The 26,837-nt window shown below is 28.8% G+C and overlaps 1 protein-coding gene and 1 non-coding gene across 2 annotated transcripts in view; both read right to left on the reverse strand.

The window, feature by feature from the left end:
- Positions 1-26,837, reverse strand: part of Shab (potassium voltage-gated channel shaker cognate b) — a 506,172-nt gene that overhangs the window by 267,768 nt on the left and 211,567 nt on the right. The window lies entirely within an intron of this gene.
- On the reverse strand, positions 14,227-14,300 carry TRNAN-GUU (transfer RNA asparagine (anticodon GUU)). The gene has a single exon. It is a non-coding gene; the product is annotated as a tRNA-Asn (tRNA).

Raw genomic sequence — 26,837 nt, forward strand, 5'->3', positions numbered from 1 at the left:
TACTAATTTGGTAATCAGGATTCTGTTGTTCTTGTGAATAAGGTAATGACTTTAAATTAACATTAATGTTAAGATACATTTTTTTGTACATGCGATTTCCTTTGTTGTGAATTGAAGGTTTTCGTTGGCATCCGTAGGTATTTGCAAAGTTAAATTGTTGTTTTTTTGGAGTTATAAAAGAGTCTTCCTTTTTCAGATATCGTGTAAGTTATGCTTCAGTTGAAGATGTTCGCTTGAGATAATTTATGCGATCTATTTTGATAAATACTGTTGCGACAAATAGTTAGGATCACCATTGATATTTGAATGAACTAGTGTATTCCTTGAATATTGTTTTTTATTATTACTGTAAAATTGTTTGATCGATTCTCTAGGTTGTTCTTTCTCAGTAACAAAATGTATTTCAACGTTCGATCTTTGTTGTCTCATTTGGATTTGTTGATGCCCAGAATAGCATGAATCAAGTTCCTTTAACTTTCCTACGATTATTTTTTTCTTCATTACATTGCAACACTTGATATGCGTTATTGAACTACCAATTTTAGTATTAATTACAGACTTATTACTTTCTATTTAGAATCATTAATTTTGTCTATATGGATCAGTAACCTGCGAAAATGCAACCTCTACCATCCTCAGAACCTATTCCGTATCACAGATTACAGATATCATTTAACGCCCTCGCATGTTACTACGGTAACAATATAATCTAAGTAGGAAAGCCTATAAAAATTAAACCAATGAACAAGACTTATCCTTTTCCATATCTGATATTAATTTATCATTTAACGCCCTCCCTATTTACTACAGGTAACCTGTGATTTTGGTTTTGTCTATATTGTGTTTCTCAGCATAAATTTTATATCGATTTTCTGAATAACATTGATGGATTGGCAGTTCCGCAGCCAATTAGAACAAGTATTATTTCCTAAAAAGGCCTTACGATCATCAATCAACAGGTTTAACGATTTCTTACATTGATATAAGTAATTATTTGAATTACAGAATGAACATTGTTTAAAGTTAGATTTAGCATAATACAACCCACCGGCTTGGTCTATTGGCGAAAGCGTCTTCCCAAATCAGCTGATTTGGAAGTCGGGAGTTCCATCGTTCAAGTACTAGTAAAGTCTGTTATTTTTATACGAATTTGAATAGTGGATCTTGGATACTGGTGTTGTTTGGTATTTATTAACCAAACATCTTAGGAATGGTCGAAATGAGACTGTACAAGACTACTACACTTCATTTACCCTCATACATATTATCCTCATTCATCTTGTGAAGTATTATCTGAAAGGTAATTACCGGAGGCTAAACAGGAAAAGAAAGAAAAGATTTAGCATAATAACTAACAGTATGTTCTTCATATTGTTTATTAGCGTTTAAATTTTAATAACGCATTTCGGTTGTATTTTCATAACGTTGTTGTTTGGTTTCGTTTTCTATTTGTATTTGCTTCTTTGATGTTAATGAATTAATATAGAAGTTGTCGTCTGGAATTAAGAAACTCGATAAAGTCCTTAAAGGTGGAAACCTTTCATTTGATAATTTCTTATTCCATAGTTTTTTTTTTCTTGTTTAGCCTCCGGTAACTACCGTTTAGATAATTCTTCAGAGGATGAATGAGGATGATATGTATGAGTGTAAATGAAGTGTAGTCTCCTACATTCTCAGTTCGACCATTCCTGAGATGTGTGGTTAATTGAAACCCAACCACCAAAGAACACCGGTATCCACGATCTAGTATTCAAATCCGTGTAAAAATAACTCTGGCTTTACTAGGACTTGAACGCTGTAACTCTCGACTTCCAAATCAGCTGATTTGGAAAGACGCGTTAACCACTAGACCAACCCGGTGGGTTTAATTCCATAGTCTTAGAGTGTTATAATCCAACTTAGATGCTAGAAATTGGACTGCTATAAATTCATATATATTAACAGGAAGTTGTATCGCTTCAAGCGAATTTACATGTGAGGATATTTCGTTAATAAAATTAGGCAAAGAACCTACAGATTCTCTTTTTATGGAATCTGACCCTACGATGCTTAGAATTATGAGACGCTAATTAATATTTGATTTTAACAATTCTTGAGCTATAATATAATTTTCGTTAGTTATTGGCAGATCTTTAATTATAACTAAGGCTTCATCCTTCAAAGAAAAATGTAGATAGTGTAATTTTTGTATATTAGTTAAATCATCCCTATTATGTATTAAATCAATCAACATATTAAAAAATACTGCCACTCTAACACATTACCTCTGAATAGAGGTATATTAATTGGTTGTAATTGTGTTTATTTAACTGTTACAATTGAACTAACTTCTTGATTAGATTTTTTTTGGCTATTATCTATAAAGTTTTGTAATTTGGATTCTATAATTCATAAATCTTCTTTGACTTGTATACGATCTGATTCTAAATCCTCATCAATGTATTCCAATTCAAGTTCTGATTGAATGGTGTCATATTTGATTCGTAATTCAAGAAAATTCCTTATTTTAATTTGTAAGGTGGCAAAATCACCTTTTGTAGAATCAAAATTTTGAGTAAATATTCCAATCCTAGTTATAGAGGCCTTTACTAAACCTCTTTGTTTAATTTATTGCTCCTTTTCCATAATAACTTAAATTACTGTAAATTAAATGTGAAATAAATTAAACGATATTACAATAATGATGAAACAATGTAAATTACACGTAATAATAAAGAAATATGTTACGTAAATAATGCTGAAGATCTAGTCGCTACGAGTCCCTTTATGCAGTAGATTGTTGTATATATATTCCTGAATAATGTTTTTTCAGATTGTAGATTTTATCCGCAGCTCTGGTAGGTTAATGATAAATTCTTCAAAAATGTAGATTATATATTTATATATCCGCGGTCGAAGAACCAAAAAATGATTCGAATAACTGCCGCCTTGGTGAAGTCCCTCGGTTAGGTTGAATTATTCATGTAATTGATTATGTGCTGGTTCAATTGTTTAAATAAAAGCCTTGAATTAATTATGAATAGAAATTATATTTATTATAGTTTTTATGTAATTCACAAACATATCAATGATAAATGATGAGTTATAAGAAGGAAACGTGTTTTAAGCGATGGACCTACTGCCTGATTCTAATGCGGAGTCCGCTTATATATATAGATGGAGCCGAGTGAACCGTCAGGAGTTGTGTGTATTATACAGAGCCTAGTGAATCGTGCGGAACCGAGTGAACTGTCAGGAGCTGTCTCAACAAATACTACGGTACACTTATTTGTATTTAAAAAAAAAACTAAAAAGGAAACTTACTTGTTTCATTACTAAGAAATTAAATTGCAGTAGTTTAAAACTGATAACAAAATAAAGGTTTTTTCTTTTGTTATAATCTTTTGGGATAAAATATTCAAAACAAATTCCGGTGCATTATATTAGTATATTTTAACTGTTGGACAATTTAAATCTAGGTTTACAAATATGATGCAGTTATCATCAAAATGCATTTCAAAATAAGGATAATACTATGTGAAATATTAATTTTTAAAAACTTACACTTTATTTCAGTATGAAAATTATAATTCATCGCACGTCATAATTACCTGAAAAAAATAAAGGAAATTAAAATCTCATTAGAATAATGAGTTTGTATTAAAGTTAATTATTAATAATTAAAAAAATAATATTTTACTACTTAAATTAAATTTAGAATTAAGTTATGCAAGTCATTCCGCGAAGTAAAACGCCAGGGCTATTATCAAAAAGATAACGACTATAACGATAAGTCAATGAATTTCAAGTTTGAAAACCACAAGGAGAGGACAGGATATTAAAGGAACATAACACCTTTTTTAAATTATTATTTTTTTAATGTTCTAAAAAAAACAATAAATTTAACATATATAAAAGTAAAAACCAGGCATTACAATACGGTAATCAAACCAAAAGGCCCGTTCGCAATATGAATCTTCAGCTTGTAATCAGATGAAATAAATGCAATAGAAAAAAAAGGAAAATCTTGAGAAAAATCCCAGGACGTATAAAAATGAATAGAAATTCATAAGTAATAATGATTTTAAAAGTAACAAGAAACAAGAATTTGTTAAGTCATTATGAAGGCGGTCAAGAATTTAGCCACCTTCTCATAAGGTGTTCAAATTCTTCGGCCACCTTAAGAGAATGGTTGATAACAGGTTAACAAAAGAAACCTTCGATCATATTTAAAGAACGGAAATCAATGGACGGCAGTGGTTCGAAGAGAAATACAAAAAATAAAAATATCTGAGGAAATAGAACAATTTTCAGTAAACTGGAACAAAATTTCAAGGATTTCTAAGCAATAAAAAAAAAAGGTTTAATTACAATCTTCATTAAACAATTACTATTGATAACAGATAGTGTAAAACCGATACTCTTAACTATTTAAACTGATAAACATTTCAGCAAGATATAAACAAAAGACACTAAAAAGGAATTAAATTAATACAAACTTGGAATGAGAGTGGATAATTTATTCCGTAGAAAAAAAAGGGTAGACATTGAAGGTAAAGGTAATATTAATATTATTTATTTTATTAAAACTTTTATTAAAATCACCTGTATGTAGTAAATAATGCAGCTTTAACAACACCTCATTAAAACGTAAAACTACCAGCATAACAGACTACTTTTCAGTATATTATAATCGTTCATGCATATGTAATGCAACAAGTTTACTTATTTTACATTTCAATTAAAATATTGACACAAGTATTATTTTATTACACGACTACTAAAAAAGGAGTGTAATGTGTTTAGGGTATATGTATGTATATTTGTTCCACTGTAGCAGCACAACAGCTGAACCGATTTAGATATATGACCCCGCGTTGGAATCCTTACGTTACCGGGAGTATCATAGGCTATATAAGTATAAATAAACATAAATATAAATGCAGGTGATTCAAACGGAGAGAGAAATAATCTGGATTCTAGAGCTAGAAATAAGGAAAAAGTTCATACAAACATATATCTGAAACCGCTTTGTTATCGAGTTACTTTTTCGCGCGGAAATCCGCGCGAAAAAGCCGTAACTCGTAAATCAAATAAAACTAAAGCCGTAAATCAAATAAAACTAGTCCCAGAACTGAATTTCCCATAGCTTTCATGATATACAACGTAAAACAGAAAGATTCGGTGACGAAGAACATTTTTTTAGTTTTGAAGTACAATCACTTCGTTAAATGACTAAAATGCGTGAATTCTATTATCAAAACATGTAGAACATTCTATTCTAAACGTTTTCATTTTGTTTCTATGAAAAACCAAAAAAATTATTATTAACAAACTTAACAAGAATATCTAATGAGTTTGTAAAAATTAAAAACTGTTTTTAGTACAATAAATCTAGACCTTTAAAAAATAAAAATATTTTTTAATTTACTTTTAAAAAAATACTCATTTGGTTTAAACTCTTAATAATTTATTGCATGACTGCCCAGTAAGGAGTGAAATGTATTTAGGATGTATATATGTTCCACCGTAGCAGCTCAACGGCTGAACCGATTTAGATTTTTGATTTCGCGTTGGAATCTTTACGTTACCGGGAGTATCATCCTATATATATATGTGAATGTTTGTTTGTTTGTCCCGTATGCGCTCCTATACCATTCATCCGATTGCGATGAAACTTTGGTGAGTTGTTGTGCGCACGCCCGCGAAGGTTTCTGAATTAGTTTGTACTCAGTAGGTGGCACTGGGGTCGATATATTTGAAAAAATTGCATTTATGGTCCGATTTGGCTTATATATTAATATTTGGCTTTAATATTATATATTAGTTATGTGAAAAGAAATATTTTTGCAAAAAATAGACCCGCTAGGTTGCGCTAGGGTTGAGATATTTACGAAATAAACAAACAAATATACAAACAGACATTTTTCTTCTATATATATAAAAGGCAATGTTCGTATGTGTGTCCGCTGAGGAATAAAAAACTACTGGACCGATTTTGCGCGGGAAAATGGGAAAATGGTAAAGGGAAAGGGAGAAATGTAAAAGGGGAAGGGGAAAGGTAAAGGGGGAAAAGGAGAAAGGAAAAGCAGAAATAGGAAAAAGGGAAAAAGTGAAAGGTTAAATTTTTTTGAAGTTCCGTAATGTTCAGTTTTTAATGTTTTATAAAAATTTCAATTGTGTTCATTAGCGAAGCATTGCCGAGTCTGCTTGTAGGCAATAAAAATACGTATACATATGTTTAAATAAATATTAACAGAAATTTGGAAAAAAACTATGTTAAAGAGCAATGTCTTTTTTTGCTATCATGTTTTTCAATTTTTAATTCTACAATAAACTTTCTCAAAAGGATATAATTTCTGTTCATTAATGAACATATTTCATAAAACAAGAGAAGGAAAAATCAATGAAAAAGTATTTTGTTTATAAAAGGGAAATATTTTATAAAGCTTTTAGAAATCTATCTTCATAAGTATACGCACCCATTATTTTAGATTTTGTTACAGAAATTTTTCGCTAATAAAAATACGCTAAGAAACTGAAATATTCCAAAAAGTAAGAATATATATGATCGAACATAATTTTGAGAAAACCTAAAAGATTAAATAGTACAAAAAAAAATGGTTGAATGCTCGTTCAGGCTAACTTTTCTTGCTTTATTTAGATAGTAGGCATTTAAACCGAAGTCCAGTCATTACCTCACGTTTACCTATGTTCTGATTAGCTCCCAATATTTCATGAAAAATTTACCTTACTTTGATTTTCTTTTATCGTTAATTTTCCTCCTGGTTTTTTCAGCACGCTTATAAAATAATTCTTTCTTCATTTCATAGGATGTGTTCAAGCTACTTAATATTTTGTTCTTATCATATCCACTTCCACGAAAAATTCATGAATTTCAAATTTTTTTTTCTTTTAAGTGCCTCAAACAATTTTTCCAAATTTTATTCTAAAAAATAATGAGGTTTTTGTAATTGTTTTTAAGGAAAAAAAAGAGACTGAAGAAATTTGAAATCAACATTTTATAAGTACGTATGGAGGAGGTTGAAGAAGACTAGTTGTTAAATATAGAACGGAAAATGAAGAAATTGTAAGTGGAGCGAAGTAGAATAGAAGCTTAATCAGAACAATTGATAATAGGAAAGCTAATAGTCTGGGCTATATCATAAGAGAAGGATTGAATAAAAATTGCTAGAAGAATCAGTAGAAAGAAGAAAGGCCGGAAAAATGATAGATAATCCAAATGGAAGTGGGAGATATCAAGAACCTGAAATTTAACTGTAATAAAAGAGGCTGAAGACGGGCAAAATGAAAGGGCCAGTCTCAGGGCAAATAGTCATTTGATGATATTGATGATCATGTTTCTATCTGAGAATCTTATGTTTACAGTTTTAGTTGCAGAATTATTTTTTACGTCATTAAGTCTTCTTGAAAATTCCTGAAGGCTTAGAATAATCTTTCAGGATATTTTATTCAGATTAACTCTCAACAACACTTGTTTAGAACAAATTTAATTTTTTTTTATTACTCGAATTGTTTTATTGTTTCCTAATACGAATTTCATGAATTTAGTAATATGCTAATTATTTACATCGTAATTAATGCTTATGCTAATGGTATTACATGCTAATGCTAATTATTTAATGGATAATATTTTACATGGAAGTGTTCGAACTGGTTTTCGGTAGTAGTAAAAACATGCCTGTTAGCGATCTGTGTGGTAACTAAACAGTGAGGACTATATTATCATTAATAGTCTGTGTACTGCCTGCATTTTACGCAATATGTGAGAAATCTATACTTGACAGTAATATTTTTTACGTCAATAGAAAGAAACGTCTACACAAGTATAAATTTTTTTAGTTGTACCTCCCACAGTGAAAACTAAATAAATATTTTTAAAAAAATTGTCTTTGTCAGCAGCTTAAAATTCGACGATTTTCCTTTAAGAGACAACTTTATAATTTCTAGATATAAAAAAAATGTATTCTTTGATCGTATTTTCTTGTTTTTTTTAATTTTTTTAGCTTCTGTTTTATTCCATGAATCACTTCAGCTATTGTTTTTCTTAATATTCTCTTATTTCAAAATCAAACTATTAATTTGGATATCCATCATTAATGAAGTCTATAAAAAATGATGTCTTAAAAAAATTATAAAATATTGTAGTTATGAACTTAACACCACTAAATAAAATTAAGGAACAAAAGGAGACACAATTCAACTATAAAATTATACAAAAACGCAATATATAGCAAATTAGTTCTTACAGATTAAGATTACTGAAATATTTGTTCTCATGTGTTATAAAATGTAGAGGTATATGAGTAAAATTGAAAATATAGTGTAACTTGAAAAAATAAAATCAGAAGTAAGCAGTATATTGAAGTTTATCATAGAGGCGGTTTGCTCATTATCCCCCAATTGCTATTTACAAAAATCATAAATTTAAAATGTTCCCAAATGCTTTATATATTTATTTCTAGGAAAATCATGAGAAATACAGAAATACTACGATTACATTTTTCTTTTAATCTGTGTATAATGCTCCATAACATAAAACTGCATCAAATCAGTTCAATGACTGAAGATAAAAAAAAACTAATTAGCTAGTTTACGGCGACTGCTAAACGTACAATTTTCTGAACTTATTTAGTTTTATCTATCTACTATCATTAGTTTTTCCATTTTCAAGTAGCGGAAGACTCTCAGTGCATTACAAGGTCGTTTAAATTTTGTTGAAACAAAAAGGACACTGCTTTGAATAATTTTTAATAACTAAATAAATTAAGTGGTTTTTATTTCTATTTCGTGCAAGAACTAATATTTTATTACGCAACAATACCCATCATATGTTGCTATAAAATAAAATTCCCCATTGTTGTACTAGAAAAACTTAGCCCACTGACATTTTTTTTTATAAAATTTTAGTCTTGTTCGACTAGCTTGAGTCCATTTGTTAGATTTTTAGGGATAGTAGCCGATTCGATTCTTATACGTAATAATTTTTTTCTAATTTCTCCTTATAAAACGACGCAAACCGATATATCCTATTTGCTTAAAGATATTATCTTATCAGAAAACGGTTGATGGAAATTTACAAAATCTTTTTAAATAATAAAAAAATAAAATACATCATGCAATGAATTAAAAATAAAATAAAGTTACGACAGATAGGTTATGACAATTTTTTAAATGTACCAATTTATTTTTATTTTAACCAGATGCCCTTTTATTTTAATGAATTAATCTTGTAGAATATTAAATTACTACTACGGTGTGATTACCAGTGTGTTCGGGAATAAGGTTTTAATCATATAGGTTTTAGCTGAATCATATACATAGGACAGTGTCATTTGATATATATATATTGTCAATCACTAATATCCTCTTTTCAATTTTATTGTCGTGATTGGGATAAAATTATGAATTACGTAAAGAAAAACAGATATTTTAACGTAAATTATCATCGTTGAGTAATATATACTACTTTATTATATACTATAATATATACTACTTTATATTACTAATAAAACTAACTTACAAAAAAAGAGATAATTTTGTTTTGCCCAAATTTTAAAATATTTGTACATTGTAACTGTTTTATTATAAAATAAAAATACAATCATGAACAAGACAGATAAACGTATACATATTTAAATCTAAAAAAAAGGCGTGAGTCCTAACGCACAAGCTACCGAGTCAAACGGGCGATCGAATTCAAGATTCAGCTAGACCGAGTTATTTTTTTATACATTAAATATTATTCATTAATTTAATTCTACCGCTCACCCGTGACGTTACAGCATAGCAGTAACTACAACAGCCGTACGTCAGTGCTACCGACCTTTGAAATATTAACTTAATTAAATAAAATAAATAAATAATAGTTAAAGTGTGAAATATAATTTGATTGGCAACCCTGTGGCATTTCAAATTTCCCGGTCTAAAAGGATGAAGGAAAACGGAATTTCCTACAGGGAAAAAGGGAAATTCCAAGTTGGCGAACTGCGACACTAGCGCGCCTTGTGGTGACAGGGGGTTTTATTGACGCAGTGTGCGCTCTTAGCCACTAGATTAGAGAAATTTTTCGGGCGGAGGTGCGAATTTGCAAAAGCTTTTTTGCTAATATTGTTATTTTTTAATTGTTAACAAATGTGCCTAAGAAAAATATGACCTTAATTAGACAAAATTTCAAGATAGGTACCTTGCTCTACAGTCTCGCCCCCTTGACCTTTTAAGGTGAAAATTTAATGCATCAATGCCCCAAATATAGAAGTAATCTGATCAAGTTTGGTCAAAATCGGTCAATTAGTTCTGGAGTATAAGGTGATTTAAAGGTCAACACCGAACGCACAACCGTACATACGAACATTAACATCCGGAAAATTTCCATCCGGTTTTTTGGGTTCTTTAGGTGTCCAAACGTGAAGATCCGCTGAAAACCGCATATGCCCAAATTGGACCGATTACAATACTTTCCCTTTTAAAACTATAGATCTGCAATAGCGCTATCTAGATGGGATTTTTAATTCAGTTTTAATTCGTTATTACGTAATTAGTATTAATATTCAATAAATATTGCAAAAACAAGTATTTTAATTTAGTTGTATTTTTAAACTAAAAAAATCTTAACTAGTGCTTGAATGGGGTACGAGTATTGTATCTATTGTTACACTAAATTAATTGAAAAATTAAATTATTGAAGGAGAAAGGGAAATTGCAAGATGGCAGACAGCGACACTAACGCTCCTTGTGATGACAAAGGTACTATTAACGCATTATGCCCAGTTAGCCACTAGTTTAGGGCATTTTTTTTGGGCTGGGAAGGAGATTTTGCCAAAAATGTTTTTGCAAATATTGTTTTTTGTTAACAAATTTGCATAAGAAAAATATGACCTTAATTAGGCAAATTTTGAGATACTGAGGGTGAACTTGCTCTACAACCTCACCCCGTAACCTTTTAAATTAAAAACTTAATGGCATCAATGTCCTATGTATAAAAGTAATCTGATCAAGTTTGGTCAAAATTGATCCCGTAGTTCTGGAGATATAAAGGTGATTTAGAGGTCAAAACCGAACACACACAAAGAACATTAACGTCGGAAACTTTATATCCAGTTTTTGGGTTTTCTGCGTCCCTTAGATGTCAAAAGTCAAAATTCGGTGAAAACCTCATATGCACAAATTGGACTCATTACATACTTTCCTTTCTAGAGCTATAGCTCTACTATAGACGGGAAAGTAAAACGCTTTTATCTTTTTGGAATCAATCATCCGATTAATAAATGATGTACAGGAAACAAAATGATTAATGTAACGAATTCTTTCCAAGAAAATTAAAATTACGCTTTATATAAACAAATTATAATTTATTAATCAAAAATATAATAAAACAATTACATTTAATAAATATTAAGATATTTTATTTAACATTTAAATACGATTAAAAATATTTTTATGATGTACATACTGCGCTTTTCTTTCTTTTTTAATAATTAACATGAGTTTCATTTATTTTTTTTACTTCTATAATAAAATTTGATTAAAAAAAAATAATTATACTAAAACGATTTTATTAAATACACAAATAAATTCAGACATAATCGTTTTGCTTAAAAAACATTCAACACGCTTTTAAGCGATTTGTAAAATTATAATACATTTATAAATTATATCTATATAAAACAGTAATATTTATTACTATATCATAGCATTACTGTATATTTAAATGTTGCCGGCTTCTTAAAACGAGAAATGATGGTTTCAGAAATGTCAGGATATCCTCTTTAGGATTTGTATGATACTAAAAGTTTAGCAATTCTAACTTTGATAATTTACATATATGTATAATATTATGCCTTCTTCAAGTTAACGATGCAATTTTTGAATCGATTTAATTTCCCTTCTAAGTTTTCTCTTAGTTTTTATGAGGAAATATTTTTTATTAATATTATGAGTAACTAAAACAAAATTACATAGATTATTAAATAAATTGCCAAAAATAGTTCAAGAATTGTACAATAATTGTTCCAAATTTCTATTCAAGATTTAAAACCTATCACGGTTAATTAATACTGAGTTCTACATAATGAACAGGTGGATAGGGTGAGGCTGATATAGATCATCGTATCTTATTTTATAGTTAACGCTACTCATAGGAGTGATAGGGCCAGCAGCATGTCCATCCACTTGAACTACCCTTTGAGTGAGGATGAGAAGGTTGCTAAGTTAGTTGGAAAATCATCAGTCATTTTTAATAAGTGTGTATAAAATTCGAACTGATAATTTTAGGGAATTGGAAAGGTAATCACGGTCTTATCTTCTAAGAAATCAAAATTTTTTACCTGAAAAGCCATTTAGAAAATTAATAAAAAATAAAAATAATAATTATTACGGGTTTGCAGACCTCGAAAAAATTTGTTAATTTGTTTTTTATTTTTATTTTTTTTTTTTAAGATTTTCTTCTTATTTTTGCTTGAGAGTTGACGGATTTATAGTATAAACTAATAAATGGTTATACTGTTAATGTTTCTGAAAAAAATGTTGAGCTCATTTTTGTGTTGTAATAAGCGGTACGTATTTTTTAAATCAAAATTTAAAATCTTGGAAATAAAAATATGCGAAATGGGGATCAATTTCTTTTTTAAATTTATTTTAGAATTAAAAAAAAAAAATTAACGATTATGGTTGTATGTAATGACATAACATAACCAAATAATTAAAAGCGATTCGATATGAGGTTCTCCCCTCTTACTGTTGATTATGTATTTAGAATTTAAACTATTGCCATTTGGACTTCAGCCAGCTAGATAATTGTAATTTAATAACAACCACATCCTTTCTGCAATAATGTAGCTTATTACATTAAAGTTAATTTATACAGTATTTATTTAGTTTATCTAATCTAGTTGTATTTCTTAAAAGGCCTAAGAATTATTATAGGTCTTATTATTCATTAATATTTTTAAATGACAGACTACTGATTAATCTGCATTAAAGAGAGATGTTAGGAGGTTGAAACAAGGATAAACTAAAAAAAATTATCTTAAATAATACTACATGTTACTCGCGAAAAATTAGAATAAGTTTTTAAATTAACTACAAAAATATTTTATCTCTTGATAAAATATCATTTATTACTTTTTAATTATTATATTCAGTTATCTATAGGTAATTAAACTGTATTTACATTTAATTTTTTTAATTGTTCTACATACATGCCGGATATCGCAGTTTAACGGTTGTATGCGATCTGATATCAGGTACTTTCGAAAACGATTACAGTCATTATCAAGAATAACAATATCCCAACCAAGGTTACTAGGAAAAGTGAGGAAGTAGTTTCCCGTTATCATCTTCAATAAGTTGAATATAGTGCTGCATACCATAAGCGTACCAAATTTACCGAAATGTAGGTGATATTTATATTTATCTATGCGAGAAATTTTTTCTTTCTTTATAATATAAAAATTGGCTATCTAATGGATATCGTTACTCTCGGAGAAAGTTACAAAGACGCTGTGTAAACTTTCATCTCAGACACATTACAAGTATCATATCAATAAAAAAGTCTAACGACTAGTGTAAAGAAATTAAATTAACGTATTACATTCATTAGGGAATAATGTTATCTATTCAATAAGGGAATTAGTGATAATAAATGTTGCAATATTCTCTGAAGAAATCTAAAAATTTCAAACATTTGTCAAAGCACTTACTGAAACAGAAATATCAGTCGAACGATTATTTTTAATTCATAATATATAACTTCAACACATACAAAGAGTATTAAGATCTTATAGACAAATTTATTTCATGGAAAAATAAAAATAAAGCTTAAGCTAATTTTCGTTAATAGCAAATTGAATCGATCTAACTGTTATCGCTAAAAAATTACGAAGTTTATGCAATAATTTAAAATAAAAATTAGAACTGAAAAACATCGTATAAATTCTTATTGTTTAAATATATAAAAAAGATTACTTCCAAGAAAGCATTGGTGTTACAGCTCTGAAATTAAATTATTTAATTTAATTGTAAAAAATTGGATCGTCCCTGGGTGGGCTTGAACCACCAACCTTTCGGTTAACAGCCGAACGCGCTAACCGATTGCGCCACGGAGACATCTTACACATAATCAACTGAAATAGGGGAATTACTTAATAATACTGAATAATAGAGTAAATAAATAATAAGTTGAGATAATTAGTTAATGAAGTAATAAATAATAAAAAAAAAGTAGAACGTCCCCGGGTGGGCTTGAACCACCAACCTTTCGGTTAACAGCCGAACGCGCTAACCGATTGCGCCACGGAGACGTTAATGCACCATTGTATGACACCTGACATTATGAATAACCTGTATTTATTTACCGAACTTTTTTTTTCTTTCTTTTTCCTGTTTGGTCTCCGGGAATTACCGTTCAGGTATTACTTCAAAGGATGAATGAGGATGATGTACATGAGTGTAAATGAAGTATAGTCTTGTACAGTCTCAGTTTGACCATTCCTAAGATGTGTGATTAATTGAAACCCAACCATCAAAGAACACCGGTATCCACGATCTAGTATTCAAATTCGTATAAAAATAACTTATTTTACTTGGACTTGAACGCAAAGTCAGTTATTTTTATATGGATTTCAATACTAGATCATGGATACTGAACTTAAATCACAAAAACCAAACTTTTTATAGGTCTTACAGGCCTACTGAGTACATTTACTGATCAGTGACAACATAATAATGAAAATGAAACGGTAATGTGTAAAGTAAAACATTCTAAAAGCCTCCTTGAACATTAGATTTTAAAAAAAAAACCTTTTTCACTTTAAACAAATGGGAGAAACCTTTTGAGAGGAAAAAATAAAAATATGTAACTCAGTTTCTATTATTATACGTTAGTAATAATCCACTCTACGACAACTTTTAACAGCCTTATTTTGAACTTGTTTCAATTATAAATAAGTTAACCCACCGGGTTGGTCTAGTGGTGAACGCATCTTCCCAAATTAGCTGATTTGGAAGTCGAGAATTCCAGCGTTCAAGCCCTAGTCAAAGCTATTACTTTTATAAGGATTTTTATACTAGATCGTAGATACCAGTTTTCTTTGGTGGTGGGTTTTAATTAACCACACATCTCAGAAACAGTTGACTTGAGAATGTACAAGACTATACTTCATTTACACTCATACATATCATCCTCTGAAGTAATACCTGAACGGTAATTCCCGGAAGCTAAAAATGAAAAAGAAGGAATTATAAATAAGTTAAAAGATGTAGTAGTTTCATGCCATACGAGGATTGACTCCGAATTATTTTATTCTGATGATCTTTTAAATTAAAAGCTGACATTTATTGTAGAAATAAATCTAAATCAATGCATTATTTTCTTTGGTAACATAAACTACAGATGTGGATCAGCTACTATTTATTTTTATTCTATTAGCTGTAAACGTTTTTACTTCATTGTACGAAGTAAAGAAAGTATTGCGATCGCGAAAAATCTCGGTTTTCAGATTTCTACGGAAATATCCATTTTGACCTTCCTTGAATCCAGTTTGACTAGTTTCGGTGTGACGTCTGTACGTACCTGTATAACTCGTATCTTGTATAACTCAAAAACGATTTGCCGTAGGATGTTGAAATTTTGGATTTAGGACTATTGTAACATCTACTTGTGCACCTCCCCTTTTGATTGCAATGGACTGAACCAAAAAAGCCCAAAATCCAAAAAAGTTAGGATTTTGTATTTTTTCTTAACTGTAGTAATAAGCCCTTATTGAGAGCTTTTCAACGATATATCCTAAGTGGTACTTATTTTAATTAGTTCCAGAGTTATAGCTAAATGAAATTTTAATTAATGAAATATTTGGATCTCACAATAGAAGGCAGATCGGTTCGAATCATATTTCATCTCCTTTTTTTAATGTATTATTTTTAACTTTATTTAATTTAAATATATTGATTTAATAATTATTAACCCGTCATTGTAAAAAAAAATTACAATCAATAATAATAATAATAATAATAATAAAAAATCAGTAGTTATTAACGAAATAAAATTTTATGTACTTTTAAAAATGTATATATGCAATTTAATATGCATTATTACAGATCTGAATATGTAATAGATTTGGTGAAATATCAGATTATTTGATATTAGTTGAAAATTATAATTTAGAATCGTATTATTTTTGGACTTTTAGTTTAATTTTTGTTTAATTTTATTTAATTATTCTGGAATTTCTGTTTAATTTTATCTACATTAAATTTAACTTCAGAGTGACTGAAAAGTAGACCCCTAAAAAGTAGATCGAGCATGTATACTGAGGCATACATGCTCGATCTTTAGTAAATTGCAAAAATTTCTTTTATCTTTTTGTTCATTATTTCCCTGATATTGTCTGTCGGACAATATTCTCCCTAAATCGAAGTTGATCACCATTTCGTTTGTTTTTTGTTGCCAATCATTTAATCGCTCTTTGGTTTGATATAATTATTCTGATCTTAATTTGTGTACACGTTCTCTAGTTTTCAAATTTTCTCTCTCTTTAATTTCATCATCCTCTCTTAATATTTTAATTCTTTCCTTGGTCTTAACGTAATCTTCCTCTTTATATTTATCATCTTCTGTTAATGTTTTTATTCTTTCTTTGTTTGCAAAATTTTATTCCTGTTCATTTTTTTTTTGTTTGCAACATTTTCTTCCTTTTTATTCATTTTATTTCTTTTTTTTTCTTTTTTTCATTTTTGATTATTCACCAAATAATCCAATAATAAAAACTGAATATTTTACACCGTAAGGTCGAAATTAACATTTCAAGATCAACACTGATTTAACATTTCAAGTTATCGCAGTACACAGGAGTTCACTCAACGGAAGTAGTTTAATTATTATTAACTTTTATTTATATGACACACCAGAAATCTAAAAGTTTTGTTAACCAACAACTCAGGAAGGTACGAATAATACTAATCTAGTAATACGAGTAATAAAGGGACTTTTACTCTATCTTAATATTTAATGTAAGAATGTTGAATTAATAATTGTATAAATGTTTGATGTTAATAAAAAGTAATATTTCAGCAATTGTGTTAACTTTATAAAAGAATTGGAGGATTATATCTTACCTTCAATGAAATAAATTTAAATGAACTACAGCAAAAAATGTGTATATGTAATTTAATAGGCGTACAAGGAAGTCATGTGGTGTCCACATCAGATGTTTTAGTTTTGGAGCAGCAATATTGTAAATTATGAAATATTCCCACGTAAATAATATATTATTATTATTGTTAGTGGAAATAGAAAGTTATCTACAAGAGAACGAAATTTTATTTTATTTTACAAAAAATTGTTGTGACGTGCTGAGAAAGAGGTCCATTATTTTCATTCGACTTCGTTGAAATATGCTAAAACAGTAACAGAAAATGACCTATCACGTTTGTTTCAAAAGAATATTACAACAATGAAATTGGTTACTACCGATGCGAAAAAATAAGTCGTAGTATTAAAGTAGGAGTATTATAAAATCGATCGATCGTGGGACGAAGTTGTGCGTGATTATGTGGGTGGGTCGACAAATACAGCGCTTCAACCGTCGGTTTTTGTTTGTACGTTTAGTACATATTCTATATACTAAACATCTTATGGAGTGCTTCCTTATACATTCCACTATTTTCTGAACTTTCTTACTTTTTTAACTTAAGTTTTTTTTTTTTTAGATTTCATTAAGTATAATGATTTTGAGACGCGTTTTATTCATTTTGGAAACAAGCCTTATGCTCAATATTATAGTCACTCAATATTTTCATGACGGGAGATGAATTTAGTAACGTATGGAAAATGCTTAACTTAATCAGGATTTCAAACCAAAACCTTGCAAAAAAAAAGAAAGATAAACCTTGATAATCTGATACGGAGATCGGTGGAATAGTGCTGTTATAAACCATTAATATTACAATTTAAGAAAAAATTATTTTTGCGGTAAATAAAATCGATTTGATACGCTAATAATTTTATTTAGACCTCTTATCAAATACTAATTGCATTATGGGCACATAGTTTAACTGGTAGTTGTTGATGAATTCTTCAGATCTATGTGGCGTATCTAATTAGAAAAGAGATAATATGATGATGGAAAAGTAATAAATTTGTTTTGTCTATTAGTGAAAGTACGATTAAAAATTTGTTGACGCTCTCAATGAACCCACTAATGTTCTTTCTGCCATGAAATAATAAATTTCAAGTGTGAGTATGGTTACGGACAGAAAGAAGTATCTAAAATCAGCCTATATGATGGCTTAATATAATAAAAAGTTCCAATCAGAGAGACCGTTGTGGCCATTAGGGTAGAAATCGTAGAGGTACGCTTTCGTTACGGTGAGCATCTCTCCATAGAGGAGAAAAAAAAATTAAATCGCCTTCAAAAAATTTTTTTTAATTCCTAAGTTTTAGGAAGGTACCAAATTCTTAAATAATTACCAATAATTTGCAAGTACGTAAATGTGTGCCATAATAAAAAGAAAATGTGGGTGACCTGAAATGAGATATAAGTTTAACTGGTGTAACCATTTTCAAGTTAAAATGAAACCCGTGCCAGCCTTACTAAGGAGAATGATATGGGTAATGTTTTCACGTTGCCTTCTTCAATAGGCTGAATCTCTATTTAATATCAGAAATACTATATTAAACCCACTGGAATGTAGAAGTTGCGCAGATTCACAAATAACACTTTCATTTTCTATATCACAAAGGGTGGCTGCGTAGTGAATATCATTACATTCCATTCAGAGAAAGAAACTCTCAAAACATGGGGGCCAGATAGTGTAAAAAAAACAATAACATACATTTCTTTTATTGAGAAAATTCAGTATATACACTGCCTCTATTTAGTGGTGTTATCTATCCGTAATTAGGTACAGATTTCAAAATTAGAAATTTAATGAAAAAACTAAAAAACCTATTTATTTTTAGTATGGTTTTTAATGCCGTTATGTAAAGTTTATTTCATTTATTTTTTTAATTTTATTTTATTTGTGGGTAGGCCTAATAACATGCCCAATGTATAAGAAATAAGCTGTTTGCAATAAAACATGAACGGCTAGAAACCTCAAACTAGATAAAAAAACTTCTTTACAGATTCGATTTAAGTAATCTAGAAGAAATTTATTTCTGAACTATCAGAGGAATTTATTTATAAAAAAAACCAAAATCGATACAATGGTAAAACATAAGGTTTGAATTTATATAAAAAAATACATGCAGGTGAATTTGAAAGACTTCTGATTTTTAGAACACGATTAGAAAAATTAATTAATATTCTTTTATTTATTAATTCTAGTGTTGTTATTAAGATAATAATATTGATACTTTTTAGAATAAAACCTTACATTGGTTACATTCAATAAAAATTCGGAAACTAAAAAAAAAAGAAATAAATAACTGAAGAGATTATTCAATTATTTGATTATATTTGTGAAATTTATTTGTTTTGTCACATAATATATTTGGACTGTAGGATTCCAAACAGTGTTTCATTAATTAAACTTTATAATAATTATTATTTTTTAAAAGTAAACTTATAAATCATAGAAACAAGTAATTAACACTAATTCTGTTTCTGAATAATATACGATCAGATTTCTATATCTTACAAACGGGTTTAACTAGATTTCTGAAACATTATATATATTTTAATCTATTTTCTACTTTACTAAATCTAGTAATACTTTACGTAGACAATAAAATAACTAGCTAGAGACTATACTAAGTAATAACAACAAGATTTCAGACAATGCAATTAATCAATGCTTCGCGTGCAGCTAAGTTCTAAAATGTTACTTGCAGTTCACTTCGAATAATTTGACTACTCTATTTTAATTAAACATACAGAGTAATAAAAAACGACAATTTCACGCAGAATTCTTGAGATAATAGCATGAGCGTAAATACTCAAGGTTAAATGTGGTGGATTTATGAGATTCATGTACTTGAAATATAATGCACTTTGGGCGGGCCATGGTAATTCTTATATAGAGAATAGGATAAATATTAAGTGTAGTTGAAAACGAAATAAATTTATCTCTCTTTTCTAGTGACTTTTTTAATAGTTCAATTCAGATAAACAACTAGGTGTTAAAAGAAATACAACATATTTCAAAATGTATTACGCAATAGTTACAATCTAAACAAAATTGAATGGATTCTGATAAATAAAAAGAGTTGAAAAATAATCCACAAGAGACAAAAAGCACATTTAGATTTTCTTTACGGGTAATAAATTTCACTTTCGGTAAAATTTTCTTCAGCAGTTGAGTATGTGCCTGACGATGATACAATTTTATTTGCTGTAGTTATTAAAAGAATAGCTTCTGAAAGTATTAATTTTTTTATAGAAGCGAAATATGAAAAACAGAAAAATTTGAACGAGAAGAAATGTAGCTTTCTGGAATTAAAAGACAAAAGTAAACAACGGAACATTTTAAACTATTAAATGAACAGGTTTTCAGAAAAATTGAAACAGAGAGAAAGAGAAATCTGTGGCAGAATCTTGTAAAAATTACAAGAGTAATTGATTATATCGTAAAGTAACTAGAGTTGGTTAATTAATCGAGGGAATTATATATAGAGTGATTCACGAAGAATGTAACAAACTTTCAGGACTGCATCTGTTAGAGAAAATAAAGAAGAAATTTCGTATAAACTTAGGTCAGGAAAAGATTCATTAGCGAGTGTCGGCTGATGAAAAATTTCGCCCTGATTTTTGCCCTGATCAAATTAAGGGGTAAATTTAGAGATATTAAAGATACCTAGTTAAAATTTACCACAGTTCGATAAATTTTATTTTTAATAGACTTCAAAATTCTTCCGTTTGAATTAAGTTTATATGGATTTTATTATTACTATTTTACTCAGAATCAAATTCTCTACAATTTTTGTTTGGAAGTTATGTTTATACCAGTTTAACAGTTATTTTACGCCAAATATAAAATAGTGTATTTTTCGACCCCAATCTGTTTGTTGTCTTTTACCCCAGATTTCTCGAAAATCACTAAAAATACAGTTCTGGGATCTATTTTTAAAACATATTTCAAGTCAGATTTCATGCAAAACCACTAAATTTCAAAATTAATTTGGGATCCAAAAATGACTTCATTTTACTGAGGGCGCAGAAATCAGGATGAAATTTTTCATCAGCCGACACTTTAGCGTTACCGAACTTAAGTTTGTATGAAATTTCTTTCTTATTTTCACCATGTCCTGAAATTTTTTTTACATTATTCGTGAATCATTCTACGCAAGGAGAAAATGTAGACAGATAACCTAGATTGGTAAAATTATTGAAATTTAAGAGATGGAATGTATGTTCAAATCAAATGATTAGCCTTGAAAAAATAGAATTAAAAAACATAACTACGTTAGCTCAGTACAGATCTAGCAATTGGTTTGAAGCATAATGATTCGCTTCTTATAGAAAACGATAGAAAATTAAGGATGGTATTTTATTTTCCAATCGCTTTTCTATTAATGAATGTGTAATTTAACTTCATTACTGAAATTTTTTTAATAAAACTGAAAAAAAAGATAAAGAAGAGCAGCTTTTTATGATACTTTTTAACTTAAATCGATTTTACTAAAATGAGAAACATCGGCCTTCATTGCATTATTATAAGTATTTTCTAACTCGTCTCATGAAAAATAATAAAGCAGGTCTTAAAATTTTTAAAATAACCAGTTTCGACTGTGATAGAGCTTAGTTGAAAATCAGAAAACTGTTAATAAAAGCGGCTGAAATAAAGAGGGCAATGAACAAAAAGCTATTATGAGTCACTTATAATAAGTGACTAATTACAGTCAAAGAAAATTTCAAAGAAAAAAATATGTCAAAGACATATTTTTAGATTTGTTGCTTATTTACCGTCGCTGTAAAGATGAATAAGAATAAAAGTGAGTATTTCATTTAGTTTTTGAAATAATAATTTAAGTAATGAAATGAAATTTCGTAGGTCCCAGAAAAAATATATATCACGGAAATAAAATAACTAACTTTCTCTCGGTTGTTTCATGAAGCGAGTTACTAATAATTTAAACTCGAACGCAAATACTTAACGCTACTAGTGTAATCAAGTAGAATAGTATATCTCTGGCTCAACTAGGTAGACAGAGTTCATAATTAATTTAAAATAAAATTTTTACGAAAATAATTTTTTTCATCACTGATAAACAAAGTTTGTTTTATACCATATCTTACACAGCGAAAGCTAATTATTAATCGAAGAATCCGATTTTTGTCAATAAATCTACAACCAGTAAGTTACGCAGCATTAAATAAAAAAATATTTTTCGGCACGCCGGAAGGCGGAGATAGATTTACCGGTGCTAAGTAGGGGATAAAAAAATTTCCACCTTAAAGGTAAGAAAAAATTCAAATTTACTCAATACGACAAAGGTTGCATGTGAATAAGTTTCACAAGTTTAGCATAGACACATCTCATCTTACAATTCCAGCAACATTTTGGTCATCCCTTGCCGTAAGGGTTGGTCATATCAAAAGTTTTTACAGACAAAATTTTTAGCTAATGTTTACAGGACTAACGACCACTTTAAACCGATTCGATACTATGCCTATTAAGGGAGGTATGATATTTTTTGCCTTCGAAACCCCATTTTTCCACCCCCTGGACCAATGGCTGGTGATATCAAAAAAACTTTACGTAGATAAATTTTAGGTCCTTATCCAAAGAATAGTAAGAACTTTAAACGGATTCAATATTTTAGTTAATAGCGATAATTTGTTTTTTTTTTTCAAAAAAACCCTCCCATTTGCACCCCCAGGGTCCCATATTTCCCATTAATGAACTTAACCGAGATTTTGGGTCAATTTTATGTATCAATTTGAAATTGATTGGAACAAAATTATGGCAGTTATCGTGTCCACAAGAAAGAGAAATATATATAAATATATATATAAACTTTTGAACTGACGGTGGTTTTGGGGTCTGGAGAATGTGAAACGCGAAGATATGTCGAAATTTTTCGGAAGTCGAATCACAGTACCCATTACAATAGGTAGTTTTCTTATGAAATCTATCTAAAAAAGATCAATTACTTGCAGCCCAAAATGATCTCAAATGCTTTTATAATCTGTGAAAAATAGTATTGCGTAGAAACGAAATCACACTAGATACAATAGATCCTGGAGTAGAAATAGCTAAAAAGATTCTTATATTATAAGGGCTAATGTGAATATCAATTTTTCAGGAGCTCACAATAAGAGAGTGCCAGGAGTTCTAATCTTTTTTATAACAATAAACTGGGTAAATACAATAACGCCACGTTAAATCTCTATTCAAAGATATTACAGATCTCATAATATTAACATTAAAATTAACTCATACTAATCAACATATAAATATTTCTACCAAGATCAGAAAAGCTAGAGTTTTATAAAAGGAAGAAACAACATCCACCCACGCCACCATCCTTCATCCTTGTAGTTGAATTGATCCTTCAGATAGCACACTAAATGATTCAGAGAAGAAAAACCTTAGCGTTGTAACATTTAGAGAAGGAGAGACAAAGAAGAAAAAGAAAAGTGAATCTGCCCTTTGAACTTTCCTTTGTTTAAAACTAATCCCATTTCTGAAGGATGTATATAGCCTAGTAAAGTCTTAATTGGTAAATGTTTTTAAGCTTATAAACACACTCGCAGACTATAAAATTAATAAATAAAAAAGAAATACATATAAAACAAAAATTTATAAATGAAGAAACAAAAGATTTTTAAAAAAATGACCGTATCCGAAACATCTCCTCTGTCTTTCTGAAGGATATATATATATATATATATATATAAGACTTTACTCTCTCTCTCTCTATATATGTATATATATATATATATATATAGTAAAGTCTTATTTTTTAATAATTCAAATATATTCAAATTCTGGAATATTACAAAAGATATAAATAAATAAAACACATAAAAACGATGTACTATTGACAGACGTATATTAAATTAAAAAAAAAAGATTCAATGTTCTAAAATAATGAAAGCCTTTTCGTTATTTTATTTTGTTTCCTTCTGCCTCAGTCAAACTCATGCCCAGTCATCATGACCCTCAAGTAGATAACACTACCTGAATACACGGGACAATATTAATAATGCTGATAAAGAAATGTCAACTTTCCCACTTGTAGTACCATATCGAACCACACTTCTAACTTGCCCCGGTCAGATTTTTTCGACCTTAAATTGAGCGTAACTCAGGGAACGACGCATACCTAAATTTTTCAGGTAAATCAAGGTAGCATATCTAGATTTCAATGAAATTGATTTAGTTTGGAGATTTTCGAACCACAAAATTTTATACAAAGGCACAATTTTTATACAAATTTTATTATATATATATATATATATATATATATATATATATATATATATATATATCTAAGGAAATCCAGTTTTAAGTGAATGGTATTTTTGTACTCTTCATACCTCAAAAGGTAAAGAAAATTCATTTTTATCCTCCAATCCCACTACGTGACTTAAAGTAATACAGTAATTTTATTCGAAAAGTCGGTAAAAAAACTGCCGGCAGTAATATCAGCTGACATCAGGGTGAGAACAGTGGCACCAGTCGATAACTTGGGTCGCAAGAGCGACTCAAACATCATAACGTAAGTTTGGAAAATTTTTATTAAATTTGTTTCTGTTTATGATCTAAAATTTTACTTAAAAAGTACAGAGTTATATTAATTTATTAAATATACAAAATGGAGTTTTGATTTGTTTATCTTATGGCGTGATTGAATGAATTATATAACTTACTAACATCTTATGCTGTGAGTTTACATAAATACCCTCCTTAGAATTTTGATTTTCTTACAAATTAAAAGATATACAAAAATACAATATAGCGGAATCCTTAAATAAAAATTTCCAAACAAATAACAGGTTTATTAAAATATTGTCATAATAAATACTTCGAAAACTGTAAGAAATATGAAAAAAAGAAAACAAAGTTGTTATGGTATTGGATATTTATTCTTATATAGTATTATATGTAAAAGAAATAAATAATTATTACTTCCTTGTTCGAAGTAGAGGAGGTATGGTGATTGCGAAAAATTTCAGTCTTCAGATTTCAACGGAAATATCCATTTTGACCATCCCTGAATACATTTTGACTAATTTCGTCTGTACGTATGTATCTCGCATAACTAAAACACGATTAGCCATAGGATGTTGACATTTTTGATTTAAGACTGTTCTAACATCTAGTTGTGCACCTCTCCTTTTGATTTCAATCGACTAGACCAAAAATGTACAACAAATTCAGAATCCAAACAATTTGGATTTTGGATTTTTCTTAACTGTAGTAATAAGCCATCATTAAGAGATTTTTGACGACATATCGTAAGTGGTACTTATTTTCATTAGTTCAGAGTTATAGCCAAATAAAATTTTAATTAATGAAATATTTGGATCTTACAAGGGAAGGGACATCAGTTCCACTCTGACTTCATCTCCTTTTCTTTAAATTTAAATATTGGTCTATTAATAATTATTAACCGAAATTAACCGGGAAAAAATGATTGTAAAAAAATATACAATAAATGATAATTCAATAATAACAATAAAAAAAATCATAAGTTATTAATGAAATAAAATCTTATGTACTTTTCATTAAAAAAAAAAAAAAGTGTGTGTAATTTAATAGGCATACAAGGAAGTTATGTGGTGTCCACAACAAATTTTTATTTGTAAATATTGATAAATGAAAAGATGATTATTATCGATTCAAAAATTGTTAATAATAATAATTCAAAAAATCGATTTTTGGAGAAGAGAAGAATTTGGGGGCAACTTTTTTTTAAATAGTAAGGTATTCATACCCGCACGTACTGAGCTTAATATAAAGTGAGGTAATGTTTAAAAAATTTTGAAAAAATTACCCAAAGAAACTATATATCCTAACCCCGGTGTTATCGACTCCAAAATTTCACCAACAAATTGTCCCGTATACATATGTTTCTGTGCTAAATTTCATCAAAATCAGTTTATCTACTGAAAAGTTATTAAAATTCAAACACGTCAACACATATATGTACGTAGGTACGAACATTACCCCCATTTTTGTTTTTGTTTTTTTTTGGATGTCCCTGGGTCATGAAACATCGAGAAATGAAAAACCCAATACCACTTTTGTTAACTGATTACCATACTTTCCTTTTTGCAGCATAGCTCTAGAGTAAGGATGCCAGGAAAGTAAAAAAAAACAAAAAAATTAATAGTAGTAGAAGGTAATAAAAAAAACTCGCAAACTTGGAAAAGATTCGGTAATTTTATGTACAGAATTGAAAATATTCATCACAAAACCCCCAAAAATAAATTTATACCATATTAATTATTTTATAGAAAATGTTAAAAAATAATTTGATTGTAAATAATCACTTATCGTAAATAATGGAGACGAAATAGCTTAATAGCATGTTAAAATAACAACACAAAATAATTAAATTTTATGTGGACCTAACGTAATAACAATAATTACCAAAAATTACATTTAAGGCTAATTTTAGTCAATGTAATAAAAATAAATTAAGGAAACTGTTTAATTAATTAATTACTATTACAATATTAATTAATTATACGTTTGAATGAATAACAATTATCTAGCGTAGTCCAGTACTCCCCGCAAATTATTATATTTCACCCCTTGAATACGGTTGCAAAATGGAAAAGCAAGTTATATATTCGTCAAGCTTCATGTACGTTTACGCATGTTACGGCTCGAATATGTGTTGTTTCGTATAATATATAACTATGGTTAACCTCTGCAGTTCATGA

The sequence above is a fragment of the Lycorma delicatula genome, chromosome 6, assembly GCF_047948215.1.
Source record: "Lycorma delicatula isolate Av1 chromosome 6, ASM4794821v1, whole genome shotgun sequence".
NCBI lineage: Eukaryota > Metazoa > Arthropoda > Insecta > Hemiptera > Fulgoridae > Lycorma > Lycorma delicatula.